Source organism: Vespa mandarinia, chromosome 21 (assembly GCF_050613455.1).
Source record: "Vespa mandarinia isolate Hongniang chromosome 21, ASM5061345v1, whole genome shotgun sequence".
NCBI lineage: Eukaryota > Metazoa > Arthropoda > Insecta > Hymenoptera > Vespidae > Vespa > Vespa mandarinia.
Genome location: NC_140830.1, coordinates 35,648 through 49,407, shown reverse-complemented (window position 1 = coordinate 49,407; position 13,760 = coordinate 35,648). Strand labels below are relative to the sequence as shown.

The 13,760-nt window shown below is 29.7% G+C and overlaps 1 long non-coding RNA gene across 2 annotated transcripts; it reads right to left on the bottom strand.

Annotated features, from left to right (window-relative positions):
• Nucleotides 1–2,059: 2,059 nt before the first annotated feature.
• Nucleotides 2,060–4,611, bottom strand: LOC118442108 (uncharacterized). Of its 2 annotated transcripts, XR_004838310.2 has the most exons (5): nt 4,500–4,611; nt 4,304–4,423; nt 2,690–2,815; nt 2,534–2,630; nt 2,060–2,150 (listed from the first exon to the last, which is right to left on the bottom strand). It is a non-coding gene; the product is annotated as an uncharacterized LOC118442108 (long non-coding RNA). The 2 variants fall into 2 exon arrangements; XR_014983448.1 differs by lacking the exons at nt 4,304–4,423; nt 4,500–4,611 and adding an exon at nt 3,322–3,754.
• Between the last annotated feature and the right edge of the window lie 9,149 nt (nt 4,612–13,760).

Below are 13,760 nucleotides of genomic sequence, written 5' to 3'. Positions count from 1 at the left end.
AAAAAGGCGCACGCGTTTAAGGAACATATTATTCGGTCTGATCATTATAGTTTTGTTACCGTGTTTAATATTCTCATTTGAGTTAAAACCTATGTATATTGTATGCGTCTATCATTTCTTATATAATAAACCAGTCATTATACGCAATTCTGTTGCCAAAAGATTTTTCTAAGACAAAAAAGAATTTGTGTGAAATAAATAATTATGATAAAAAAAGTTAAAAGTGAACACGCTATGGTCGAATTCGATATAGCAAACTTGGCATGATGTGAATAACGAAGAATTCTGGGCATTTATTGATGTAATAAATATGAGCACCATGCTGTTAGCAAATTTACAACAGTATTGATCAAGAAATAACGTAAGCAACATTCCTTTTTATTCAAAAACATTCACAAGAGACATATTTAGCCAAATTTTTTGGATATTTCATTTTAAAATAGCTGTAAGAAGCTTGCTTAATATTCGCAAAATTGTTTTGAGTTGTTAATTCTCCCTAGCGGAAAAGTCGTTAAGTGCAAAGGGTCAGCAGGTGCGCGCGTGCGTGTGTGTGTATGTGTAATACGACTATTTTTTTACTCATTACTATGTTTAATGATTAATTTGATATTTCGAATAATGAAATTTTCTTGTATGTATATATGTAATTAAAAATTTAACGATGTACAATCGATCATTTAACATTCGTGGATTCATCAAGTGCAAAATATATAATGCACAATTACTAACGCAATCACTAGAAAAGGAAAACTTAAAATTAAAATCGAATTATTTTTTACTCATAAATCATCTGGCACATGCTTAAATAAAAACGCAGAAAGTACGAGAAGATAAACAGGAATCAATATATTAATTGCTAAAAATCTTAAATTAATAATGAATTAATTTAGTATAGACCACACTAGTCTATCTAATTTTTACCACATGTACGATAATTTTCAAAACTTTCTTTTTTACCAATGACCACTTTATTTTTTTCTTTTAAAATCAATGATTCTGTTGATAGCTCTTTCTTTTTTAGCAAAATTGATTGAATATATATTTTTGCAAAAATAATTAAAGAACCTCGGATAACTCCTTTCACTAAAAGTAGCTGTTCTTATAAAAGAATAAAATCAATTTCTACAATCTAATCGTCACGTTTGTCTTCTCACTCATTTTTTAGTATATCGATATCAATATATCAAAGTATACTGCGATTAAATAGAATAAATACGAAACAATGAATCCAATATAAACCACCTAACATGCTTTTTTTTATGATATCAGGTAAATGAATACCAGATGTCACTATTAATATTACAACCAAATACGAACAAAAGAAGTATTACTTAACTGCACTATTAATTAAATGATTTAAACTGATGAAACAAAAAGACACCAAATTAAAAAGAATAGATATATATAAGAAAAAAAGCAATGAAAATACACAATTAAAAATGTACTACTCATGAATAAACTTAAAAAAGGAATTATTAATAGTGATGTATCTCAATAATTTATCGGAAAGCCTATCGACGATCTTGCGTTCTCGGCATGATGAGTACTATAAGTATACTTAAATTCTTTCACTCACTACTTAGGAAGTTTCATGGTGGTTCCAAAAAACTCGTCCACATTATATATGCAAAATAAGAGAGATTAAAGTTGCAGTGATTAAAGATCCACTTAATTTGAATGCAATTATGATCTGAAAAAGAATTTTAAAAAAATATTTATAAAACTTATTGTAACAAAAACGATTGTATAATTATATTAACTATAAAATTATTTACCAATATTTTTGTATAAAAGTATTTTGTATAGAAGTTCTTGATCATCTTCCATGATGCACTAACTTTAATACGCAATAATCATTTATTAATTAAGAAACGGACAATGAATTAATTGTCGAATATCTATTGTTTATTTTATATACAAGTATAATATATATGACTATAAAAAATATATATAAATAAAACTTTAAAACAACTTATGACTGTAACTGTTTTGTGTGCAGTCTATTCAAGTACACGTTTTTAAAAATTAATTGAAATCGCAAAACGCACATAAACTTGAATTAACAGAGAAAACTCACGATTCTTCTTTTTTTTTTTTATCGAAACAAAGATAAATTTTTATATGGCTCCACAAACTACTGCAATGATGATCTAAAATAAAACAAAAACAATATCATCAATATCATCATTATAATAAATATAAAAATAAAAAAAATCTTTAGAAGTACATAGCCGGAGAATTAAAAGTAATAAGAAATAAATACAAACATTTCCAAATAAAAAAATTTTAAAACCAACCAATTATTATCCATAGAATATTAATAATGTTTATAGCATATACGTTAAGTATAAAATGTATGTATTTATACGTATAGTCTATGTAACTATAAAAAAATATAAACAAAAAAGTATAAATAAAATAAAATAAATATTCTTTTATAGAAAAAATATATCAACAAACATTGTGACAGCTTTGGACACTATTCAAATACACATACTCCTAAAAATTAATTGAAATTGCAAAATATAAGTACATTTAAATGAAAACATAAAGTTTGCCTCACGATTCTTTTTTTATTTTATTAAAACAAAGATAAATTCCATGACTGCACAAACGACGACACTGAATATCTAAAATAAAATAAAATAGAGTTAATTTTGGGAATAATTAAGAAAATGATATTACTTACCTGTATAATAGGCCAATCGAGTGTTGTCCATAGCAGAAATCATATTACTTTAAAACGGAGATTACCTTTCACGATTTTGTCTATTCTGCGTAGAGGCATGAAAACAAATTTCCTGGAATATGCCAACTAAAATAGAACAGTAGAAAGTTGGTTTATACTTAACATATGTGTTTACATTTTATATCGGAATTTACTTGAGTTTTTAACAAACTAACATAATTTATTTCAATAATATGCGAGGAACAGTAAAATGTAAAACATGATTTTCACAGTACTGTGTGTTAATCTTCGTCGAATCATAAAATTGTATAACTTATAAAATAAAACAGCTTTATTAATATAAAACAAGATTTCTCACCAAAATTACTTTAAACATTAACACATTGCGGACCGATAGCTTTATTGCTAACTTTACCCAATTGCCAACTATATTTTTGGTGAATGAATATAAAAAACTTTTACATAAACGTAGCTTTAAAATTAAATACCCATTGCATTTTTAAGTTATTTATTACATATTCTTACAAACTAATATATTGCTGAAGTATGATACTTTGTAAAACACTGTGTAATATGAAATGGAACTAAACAAAGCTGGTAAATATAATTTTCTTAGTGTTACTTTTACATACTTTTTCTTTTACTTTTTACTTTTTTTTTCATCCTCCTCACTTCTTTCACTTTCAGTATCATTGTCACAATGGTCAATATCTTCACTTTCACTTGAAATATATAAAAAATTGTCAGGTAACATATTCAGAATTTTATCATGTTCTTCATCGTTCTCCATGATTATTACACGCTATAAAATACCCACTTGATATACAAATCAAGTTATTTTTATAATTAAGAATAAGAGACTAATCAGTTTTAATTTCATATGGAAATATTTTTTCCGTTATACTATGTCTCTCTAAATGCCAAAAACACAAATATGAGAATTCTTGTGATCCGTCCGCAGTGTATTAATATACTAAGGTTACTTAATAATTTGTTCAATAGCACTAGCTTTTACAAAATATCCATTCTTTTGTCTTTCAAATCCTATTGTTTTCTTCTGTCTAATTTATACAAATTACATCAATATCTCGCGCATTCGCTACTTATTTACACATCTGTACAACGTCCTTGACTATAATAATCCCGGACGAAAAACAAAATCGTTCTAAATAAAGAGCATCTTGATTTTAAGAATTCTACATACATAGATAAAGTAGCTACGTATTTACATATGTATGATATATATCATAAATATACGTATGTATGTATGTGTTTATATAATGAATGTTTGGTTATGTCATATGATAAATATATGTACCTATATACATATTATTATATGAAAGTCGAATTTAACATAATATATCGTGATGATTAATAAAAAATAAATTACATATTACATTAAACATTCTTAAAACCCGCAAAAAGCATAAACATTGTAAAAATAAGGGTAAAAAATTTAAGAAAAGTTATAATGCAAGTCTCGCGGCATGTTTAGAAAAATCTTTCATACTTGACTTGCATATACTATATCGTACAAATCACACATTTGGTTATTTGATTAGTACATTAGACGAAATTGTAACTCAGAAATAATACGTAATTACCTATACTTACAAGGACAATAAAGCTTTATGGCAATTTGTCGGTAGACGCGAATCCAAAATGACTTTGACGAGAGCGGCAATGAAAAGAACAGAAACTTTGTAATAGTATCATTAAATACTAGAAAAATTCCTGTAATAAATATCTTATTCGGATCTCTTCGACTTTAAATATATTAAATATATTGAATATATCGAACATATCTCACCAAATAATCTGCATTGGCAAATTGATGACTCGTATGTGGAAGCTTAGTATCTTTCCTTTTTCCATTACCCTATATCGTAGAATATTTCCCACTACACCATTTTACTCCTACCAATAGTTCCACTCAGCCTGACTGGTGAACTCATAGATCACAATTCTATATATATACGACTGTTTTCATAGGAGTAAATAAAATACTTAGTACTATATACGAAAAGACAACTGAGATGTTAAATAATTAATTTTATTAAATAATAATTTTTAATAAGTAATTGTTTCCCTCTTTTTCTCTCTGAAAAAATTATTAATACAATTATACTGTACTTTGTAAATATAATTTATACTTAAATATTAACTTATTTTTAATGGAATTTACTTAAATATAATAAAATAAATAAACATAATAATAAAAAAGAAAAAGTAACAATTTCAAAATCTTTAAAATCACTAAATTTAATTCACATTACTCATATCTCGCAGTATATGTATTCTCAATAATTTGCATTATTCTCGCTATCTCGAATCTTCAACTATCCTCAAACTATTCTTTTAAAAATATAAACACTTTTGACATTAATTTGCCTTCTTTTCATTGTCTTTTTTTCATACTGCCTTAATACTGTTTTTCTTGGACGCGTAGTAGAACAAAGAATTAATAACCTTATAGAATGTTCTATTTCTTTACTCGAACCTATTGTTCTGTGATCCTAACTTATTATCAACAATAATCGTTTTCATCGAATAGTGTATCTATAATGTGTAGTATATATAATGCACCATTGTGTATATGTGTATGTATGTATATATAAATGATACTTCTGAATAGTATCTTTATGTCTAGGTCTCTTGTGTGATTTCATAGATGACTAATTAAGAAAAATTGTTTACTTATCTAACGATAAGAAAGAAAATTTTTTTCACCGTGTATTTGACACAGACATTTGGAAGATGCAAAGATATTGTTATCATCAAATATGGAAATAGTGGATCAATTCTTATAATTTATGTTTGAAAAAATCAGTATTACGCAAAAGTAAAATTATTTTTCATTTGGACATGGCATTTATAATTCAAGTTTGGAATTATGGACATCTATCTCTAATCAGAAATCACAGAATTGTAGATGAAAGTTATTTTATCATTTATAATATATAATTATTTATTTTATACATTATTAAAATTAAAATAAAATTTTGAGTACAAATTTTATTAGTAGTATATCATCTATATCTATTGCTATGGCTTGTGTGAACAAGCTTCATATACTCAGAGATCAACCAAAGACAGTGATATAATAATCAAATAAGAATATGCAACTAGCCAACATATAAAACCGGTTTTATAGAAAATTCATCATTGAATTAAAAACAAAAAAAAAATTTATAAGAAAAAAAGAGAAATCTGGATAGAATGATGAAAGATGGAAAAAACATCTAGAATATTCTTGAAAAAGATCTTGAAGAAATTGTTTTTTTTCCTTACCTATTTAACTTTTCTGACCTTGCTATAAAGGTCAAAGTACTGGTCTTCAAATCTGATATATTTCAACAATCTTTTATAGAAAGTTAAAAATTGTTGTGAAAATAGCAATGTCAGTTACAAAATAACAAATATATCATTTATTTTCAAATGAAATTTATGATAAAACAAGAGAAATAATGAGTTTATTTATCTTTTGTACAATGCAACATATTAATGCTTGTATCTACTTTAATACATCAACTGTTTCATTCGTACTGTCTATTTCTTATTGAATTAAAAAAAAAAAAATCAAGAGAATCTTATTTAGGATCTTATCAAAATAAAACTATCATCTAAATTTTGAAAATAATGAAATTATTTGTTAATTTCATTAATAGAAAATTAGGTATTCTAATTTTAAAAAGTTAATGTTACATTAAGTAATTTTGTTGTAACTATTACTTCAGAACATAAAATTAATTAAATATAAATTCACTAAGTTATACCAAATTTTTTTAGCTTTATAGATTGTTTCAAAATATTCCCTGTATACATCATTCTAGTTCTTTCAATGATCACATTTCTATTCTTGAAATCTATCATTTATTATTCCAAGATACTAAAACGCAAAATGCAAAAATCATTTTCTATTTTAATAATAGATTTATATAAAAATACATACCTGTTAATAAATTTATAATAATATCATACGATGCATTTCAGTTAAAATAAAAAAAGATCAGTGATAGAATTATTGCATATTAGAAAATGTAGAAGATATAGAATTATAGTTAACATTAATGCCTTTTTTCCTATTGCTTATAATCATTATATTATTTGATCAGTATTCTTTGAATCGATGGCATACTTTGTTGAAATAATCAACAGAAAAACTTTATGTAAAATACTATCAAAATTAATGATAAAAATAAAATTTTACGATATATGTTGTGCATGCATTGTAGATCACTTATTTTAATATCTGTATTGTACCAATAGTGGACATAACAAATCTGTAAGTATAATTATTTCTCAAGTTGTAATAAAATGCATTTATAAAAAATTAATTATTATTATTAGTAATTAATTTATATCTTACGTTCATCATATATATCAATAATTTTATTATACTCTGAGAGATATAAATATTTACATAATGTTATGTTTTCAATGTTGATAATGCGATCATTGAAGGTAGTTTAAGAATTTTAATTTTTTTCATTAACATTTTTAGTTAGTTCTCATCTCAGTTAACATTTTTTGAGTTAGTATTTCATTTCGAATAAATTCCAGGAGACTTCGAAATACTGTATATATGTATAATGAGATAAACTTTTCGTTGCATATTGCTATACAAATGGTTTCTTTTCTGTCTATCTTTTCATTCTTTTATTTTTTGCCTCTTTCTTTCTTTCTTTACTCATTTTCTTCTTTATTCTTACACATTTTTTTTTTATTTTGTAATTACAATATAAACTACAATTTAATTGCATATCACGAAATAAAAACATCACTTTTCTTAGTTTCTTGATTAATAGTTATGGATGTTTGGCATGACAAGGTTATTCTTTTCTTGTTTTTATGTAAACTTTATTACAATTACAGAACACAATAACAATAATAATTACAATAGAAAAGATCTTGATAACTAATATTCCTTCTTTGTATGATGCGTGACTGCCGTCGAAATGACACTCCATGTTGTGGATTTTTCGTGGACAACCCACTATGGAAAAAGAAACTTTGCACAGCAATAATTATGATATATTTATTTTACTTTGTCAAATACGCAGTAATTTTATCAGACTATCACTTTCAGCAGCTATGGTCTCAAGAAGAATCAAAGAAATAAAAAATGATTTCTTTTTTGTTCCTGGCATCTTTTGTTGTCCCCTTTATTTTCGGCTTCATTGTTGTCTTTTTCTTTGTTTTGTTGGCTTCTCACGTGTGCTTCTGATAATACGCCGAGGCGTTTTAATTATGTATCTTGTCAGAGGAGGTGTAACAGTTATAACGAGATCGCCACGAACATTCCCCCAAAGTGGTTTTCGGCAAAAAGTTTAAAATTGACTTTACGTGTAAGTTCATTTAGGTTTATTTGTAATGGAACCCCAGTGATATGGTTGGGTTTGTTGATCTGGTGAAGAGTCTGGTTGATCATCATCAATCTAGCTGATGTATGCAGGTTTCAATTTGTCTATTGAAATGATTTTCTCTTCTCCGTTAATGTTAATTTTGAATACCCAGTCGGTAACCTTATATGGATCAGTGTATGGTGCATCTAGTGGAGCTTACGCTTAGTAATCACAGCGCAGGAATATATGAAAAAAGATGTCAAGATCTTTTAAAATGAAGATCATGGCTTTATTGTGGTGAGCAGTTGGTGTAAGTCTATGTCCACCCATGAATTCTCTGTGTTTCTCCTAGAAGATTTGTGGCTCAAATTGTTATTCAGTAACGAATAATTCACTTGGTATATAGGTACCATATAGCATGTGAATAGCATATAGCATATCAGCCGGGGTGGCTTGGATGTCAGATTTAGAGCTGGTTTTTAAACCTAATAATACTTTACATAAGATTTCCGTCCATGGTTTAGAGGAACACATCAGTGTTGTTTTGAGAGTCTTGTGCATCCACTCGACAATTTTATTGGATTGAGGATGGTAGGATGTCGTCCAAGTTTTTGTTGCTCCCACGAGTTGAGCGAGAATTTAGAAAAGCACTGACTCGAACTGAGTTCCTTGATCGGATGTGATTTTTATTGGTGTACCATAATGACAGATCCAATGTTCGTAGAGTGCAGTAATGATGGTATCTGTTATCATGTCCTTCAGAGACTACGAACCATCTGATGAAGCAATCAATGATAGTTAAGCAATATTAATAGTCTTTGACCTTCGATAGATAGATGATGTCCAAGTGAATTATGAAATGCTGGCCACGTGAGTGGTTGAAGTGGTTATCAGGTACGTCAATGTGGTTTGGCTTAACTTATTGTAATGGTGAATTTTTGCCCGTTGGCAACTAAGACCTTCTCTAGACCATTAAGTGCGTCCTTACGGATTTCAGGCCAAATATACTTTTTGCGTAAATTTAGAGATAGGGCTCGGCCGCTAGGATGTAAGAGATTGTGAATGACTTTGAAAGCTGTCTTGTGTAATAGTTCTGATAAGTATGATCTGATAAATCCTGTCGAAACGTCACAATAGATGCTGATTCGTGATTCTAGCGTGAGTTTTTGTAGTTTCAATGAGATTGAGTCTCTGATCAGATCAGCTAGTTCAGTTGTGCTTGTTGGATTTCAAGAGGTGTGAGAATGGATATCATATTTATGGTATTAATATAATGCACCTGCGACTGTATTGTTATCACCTTTTGCATAGACTATGTCAGTGGAAAATTATGAGGTGTAGTTGAGTTGTCGTAATAGATGTTCCGATGCTTTATCCAGTTTTTGTTTGAAGGAAAAAGTGAGTGATTTGTGGTCTGCTTTGATGACAAATTGATGGCAATTTAGCAAGAGATCAAAAAATTTGACTGATGCAAAAATAACAAGGAATTCATGATCGTATGTGCTGTATTTCTGTTCTGTCTGGATCAGTTTTCTGAAGATATTTCTATGGGTTTCCAGGTATCACCTTCCAACTGTTCTAGTTTAGCTCCAATGACAGTTGCGGATGCATCGGTTGTGAGAGCCATTAGTTCGTTTGAAGATGGAAAAGCGAGCAATGTGATTGTTGCGAATGTGTTTTTGCATATTTCAAATATCTCATTGGCTTCAGGAGTCAATGCAATTTTGGTTTTATATTTTTTATTGCTTCTTTAAGGTAACTATTGAGAGGAAGCATGATTTGAGCTGCCTAAGGTATACAGAGGTCATAGGAGTTGATCATACCAAGAAATCTACGGAGTGCAGCAATAATGTCAGGTTTTTGATATCTTTTAATGGCATCAACTCGTTCGCACATTGGAATGTAATTATGTTTATTAATTGTGTAATTCAGGAAATTGATCTCCTTTTGGTTGAACAGACGTTTTTTGAGATTGATAATAAGGTTGTTGTGTTTTAATTCGAGTATGATGCATACGTATTTCAGATGTTGATCTTCGTCGTCCGAGAATACCAGAATATCATCTACGTAGACATACACGAAGTCCAGGTCTCTAAAGAGTACATCCATAAATCATTGGTATGATTGGGTGGTGTTTTTTACACCAAAGGGCATACTTAGGTATTCGTAATAACTCCATGGAGTTATAACGGCAGTTTTTTCAATGTCCTCCACGTGAATAAATAGTTCTAGGTATGCTTTTTCGCAGTCGATTTTGCTGTATCCTTTTTTGTTGTGTAGACGTGGAAAGAAATCTTGGATGAGCGGCGGACTGTCATGGATAAGTAGCATCATTGAGTTTACGGTAGTCTCCGCACATTCTCCAGTTGTTGTCTTTCTTTTGTATCATATGAATAGAACTAGCGTACATACTGCTGTAGTGTCTAATGATTCTGGAGTCCAGAAGTTTTCTGATTTGAGTTTTTGTCGCCGCTGTCTTTTCACCGGTTAATTTACGTGCTCATGCAATGACTGTTGGATTATAGTAATTTTGTGCTCATATGCGCGTGCTTTTGAATTTAAGCATGGCTTGATGATTGGCCTAGTAATCTCGATGAATTGTTTTAAGAATTCAGCATACTTAATAGGCAAATCTGAACTTATAGGCACATCTGAACTAAGATGCCGTAATGCTGTACTTCCACTACAGTCACTGGATCAATCAGTTGTTGGTATTTTAAGTTAATCAACAGGTTGTAGTGAGTTAAGAGGTCAGCTCCAATGATTGCTGCGATGATGAAAGACCAGGTGAAATCTCTGTGGAGATTTAAATCAAGTTTGATGATTTTGGCGACGTATGTATTTATTTGTGATGAATTTGCAGCGTAGAGTGTAAATGGGTCAATACTTCGATTTTTACGGAATTTTTTGATAAGTAGTATGGATACGATTGACCCAGAGTCAATCAGGAATTTCTGTTCGGTTGTGTTGTCGTAAATGTGTAGTCGGAGCTCTTTTAGTATGGAGTTGCTGTTATTCATTGTTCCTACTGAAAACACCAACGTTAGTTTTTCTGGTTTGTTGTTGAAACGACTTTGCAAGTAGAGGTGCAGTATTTTGCTTCGTTGTCAAACCTTTGGTGATTATAACAGATGCCAATGCATGTAGGCGTCAGTGATCTTGGTCTGCTGCGGTTATGGTGCTTCGGAAATCGTTGCGCCTGCAGTTGTTGGTTTTATTGTTGCAGTAATGTAAGTTGTTGCAGATAGTGTTGTTTGTTTTGTTGCAGTCATTTTAATTTATTGATTTCCATCATACACGTAGCAAAAGATTTTTGAATTTCCATGAAGTTTGAGTCAATATCCTGAGGAATCAGTGATTCAGGATAACGTGCAAAGGTTGCCATGAACTGGTTATTTTGTAGATCGTAGGGCATCAACTTGTAAAAACCGTCCGCAAGCTCGGTTATAGCATCAAGCGGAAATTGCGGTAATCAGATGCAGTTTGATATGTGCTGGTAGTCGTCAAGCCAAAGTTGGTTCAATATAGTATCATCAACGGAACCATTAGCCAATTCACAGGAGCAGAGGTGTTCTATTTGTAAGCGTTGTTTCACGTAAAAATTTTTTTACTTGGTTTTGTTTGTAACCAGAAAGTCGCGAAATTATCGCGTTTTTGAGAGCTTTGTACTTATCTGTAGCAGGCTCTGAAATCTGCTCGATCGTGTCGTGGTCAAGAGCCTTAATGACTGTTAGGTATTTTACTTTATCATCAACAATTCTATAAGTAGTGAATTCAAATTCAGCCAAAATGAATCAGAGATCCAATCGAACCAGATCCAGAAAACCAGAAATCCAGTTTTGATGAATGCCATCAATTTAGGTTGACATATCGAATGATAATTGTCATGCTGTATGTTATTAAGAGCTAGTAGTTTATAATTGGGTAAATTCTGCATATCAGAAGTATGATGGGATGGGTGATACTATCGAAGTGTTTGATGATGTTTTTTGTCCGTTGTTGTTTTGATTCGTTTGTTCAGAATGAGTTCATTTGCCGTCTGCATTCTCTGTGCCACTGATATCATCAGTGTGTTTAATTTGCTGTTGTTGTTGATTCATGGAGATCGGATTCAGATTTCCGCTGAATCCTAATAGATCTGTATACACTGTTAGCTTTTGACATCGTGTTCGATATTTGTGTTTTTTTTAGGTGTTTTGTACATGATGCTGATTGTAATTTTCGAATTTATTATTTATTAATTTTTTTTTTTGCAACTAGTGTTTTATGTTGAGGCAGGATAGCTTACGCCATTACGTTTTCCTTTTACTAGGAACTCTTGATGCTCAAATATCACGTTAGGGTCATCAACTGTGGATCTTTCGTAGACAACTTACTATGTAGAAAGAAACTGCATATTCAGCAATATTTGTGATATATTTATTTAACTTTGTCAAGTACACAGTAGTTTAATCAAACTATCACTTCCAGCAGTTATGGCTGTGTTCTCAAGAAAAATCAAAGAATGAATGAGTGATTTCTTTTTTGTTTCCAATGTCTTTTCTCATCTCTTTTGTTTTCGACATCTTTTGTTGTCTCTCACTTTGTTTGGTCGGTTTCCCACGTGTGTGTTTGATGGCGTCGAGGCGTGTTAGTTACATGTTTTGCTAGAGGAGGTGTAACAGTCCCAACGAGATCACCACACCTTTGTGGCTGCACTACAGCCTCGGTCATACCTCTACAGGCTATACAATGTAATCAAAGTCCGTTTGCAACATGGCCAACTGTTCTGCTGCCAACTTACTTAGTCAATATCTACACAATTCATCGGGCGAGGATACCATTTTTTTAAGTTGTCATGAAGAAACACATGACACAAATTGCTATGAATATATAATCAGAATAAAAATAATCTAAAATATTCCTATAATAAGAAACGTTATATTTACTGATATCCTTAATGCAGTTCGTATTGAAATCTAAGATAAAATGGGTTGTCTGCAGTTTTATATCCAGGTCTCATATAATTTTTTCCTTTACCAGAACCTTTAGTACTTGCGCCATTTTTACCTCCTCCGTATTATCCTCTCTACCTCTTTTTGAATAATTATAACAAAAAAATGAAACTATTTTTCATTCTTATTAATTACATATAAATATGCATTTTCAATGAATAATTTTCAAAATTAATAAAATATAACAATTAGAGATTATATATGTTTCTGATTGATTTTCAACATATACCTAATTGAAATAATAACATAACAGTATTCAAAATCGCAAAGACCTTAATTCGATTTAAATACATATCAAATGAATCTAATACATACATGAGTACTAAATTAAGAAAAAATTTCTTACAGCTCTTTTTAAGGTTAACAGAGTTAGGTCGAAGATTTGACAATACTATTAGAGGTAAATTCTACATAATGCTATATCTCTACCATTTTCTGCCATTTTCGACTTAACAAGTTGTTTTCTTCGTAATAATCATTATCTAGAGTGTACTGTTGCCTCAAAAATATATACTATCAAAATTACGTTTTACCCGATTTCATAGATATATGCTTGCATATTCATTATGGTGGGGATACCCACGCTACATTGTACTAATTATTATATATTTAAAATAAAGATGTGTGTGTGAATATATATATAAACATATATATATATATATATATATATATATATATATATATATATATTACAGTATTTCTGTGTATAATCTAAAAAGAATGGACAATAAT